The sequence below is a fragment of the Asterias amurensis genome, chromosome 7 (assembly GCF_032118995.1).
Source record: "Asterias amurensis chromosome 7, ASM3211899v1".
NCBI classification, from domain to species: Eukaryota; Metazoa; Echinodermata; class Asteroidea; order Forcipulatida; family Asteriidae; genus Asterias; species Asterias amurensis.
In genome coordinates, this window is record NC_092654.1 from 8,935,768 (window position 1) to 8,937,469 (window position 1,702).

Genomic DNA, 1,702 nt, shown 5'->3' on the forward strand with positions numbered 1-1,702 from the left:
GTTGATAGTTAAAAACATTGTGAGAAATGGAACCCTTGACTCTTGAGAAAGAGTAATTTCTCACTCAAATAATAAAATACTTTGGATGGAAGCGTTTTATTTGCACATGAAAGCACACAAAGTTGTGCAACATGTGTTTTTTTTTTTCATTTTTAATATTTTCTTTCAACTTCGATGACCAATTGAGCCCAAATTTCTACAGGTTTTTAATTTAGTTTATGCATATATTGAGATACACCAAGGGAGAACGGTATTTGACAATTGCCAAAGGAGTCCGTGCCTTTAAGAATAGGTTGTGGGAAAAATATCGTACTGCTTGGTAAAACTTTACAAAGTCAAAGGCACTGGAAACTATTGGTTATTTAAAATAATTTTTAGCATAACTTATCAATGTTCACAGAGTAATGTATGCATTTTTGGGACCAAGTGAGAATACTGGCCTTTGACAATTACAAAAGGTCAGTGCCCTTAAAATCCCTTTTCATATTTGAGTATCGAAGTGTATTCACGCTTTCATGCAACTTCAACTTGTGAAATCCAGGCTCAAATGTGTCAACCGTTTGAACTAAACTATAACCTTTCCGCCATCGAGATTTGTTTTACGACATGATTACAATCGAAAGTAAACAAGGAACAGGTAAGGCAGGGGCAGAACAACTCAAAACGGAAGTAAATATTTTGTTAGGGTCGAGGGAAGAAATTCAATAATCAAACACGTATGTTATGTGAGGAGTTCAATACTTAACTATCTGTGGACATTTTTTTTGTAAATCATTTAGATAAGAATTAATTATAAATAGTAAACGTGCGGATACACAACCATGGAGTAAAATATCTTTTTGATGAGTGTTGGCTCTGGAGAGCCGTCTATGGTGTCGACGTTTCGAACAGCGCACACTGCTAGTCTTCAAGATAAACGAGATTTTGTACACATGGTTATATACCCGCAAATTTACTAGTTTACTATCTTATCTTATTTAATTTTCACACGCATGGGATGCAAAGCTTCAAACACCACTTAAAAAATGATTTTTTTTTCCAGAATAAAAAAACAAACCAGCGAAATATTGTTTTTTTTGTATAACCCGCGTATAGTAGCCTAATGGATAAACCCAGGCAAACTGACGATCAAATAGGAGCCATCTGTTTTCTTGCGGGCAGATGCAAATGTGTGGACTGTATTTGCGAAGAGACAAAATAAACTTGTACTTTGCTCATGTTTAAAAAATCCTTAGGCGTGTACGCTCTTCTTACTATGTATTTTTTTGTTTTTCAATCGATCAGTATTTGATCAGCGCAAAGCGAGATGCGAGGTTGCCATGGTTTCAAGGGGCTCTTAGTACAATATTGGGAATATACTTATTTAGGCAGTGTATTTAGGTCAATAAGCAAAACAGGCTCACGGAATATAAAGATAAAGACATGACTTCTAAAATAACATTTCACAATATAAAACTGCCTGGGGTTGACGCAGAGTCTCGTGGTCATTCTACCACACAATGATAAAATCAACAAAATTTAAAATATGCACACCAAGGCCGTTTGTTAAACCAGAACTGCATAATGCATTAGAGTCACGTGCATATTAATCTGTACCCGAAAGTAGTTCCCCATTTCTTCATCTTTATATGCGGAAGTAGACTTGAATTCTCTGAATGCTTTCAGTTTGTTTCTCTCTCAGTGTAATTCACTAGTTGTTATT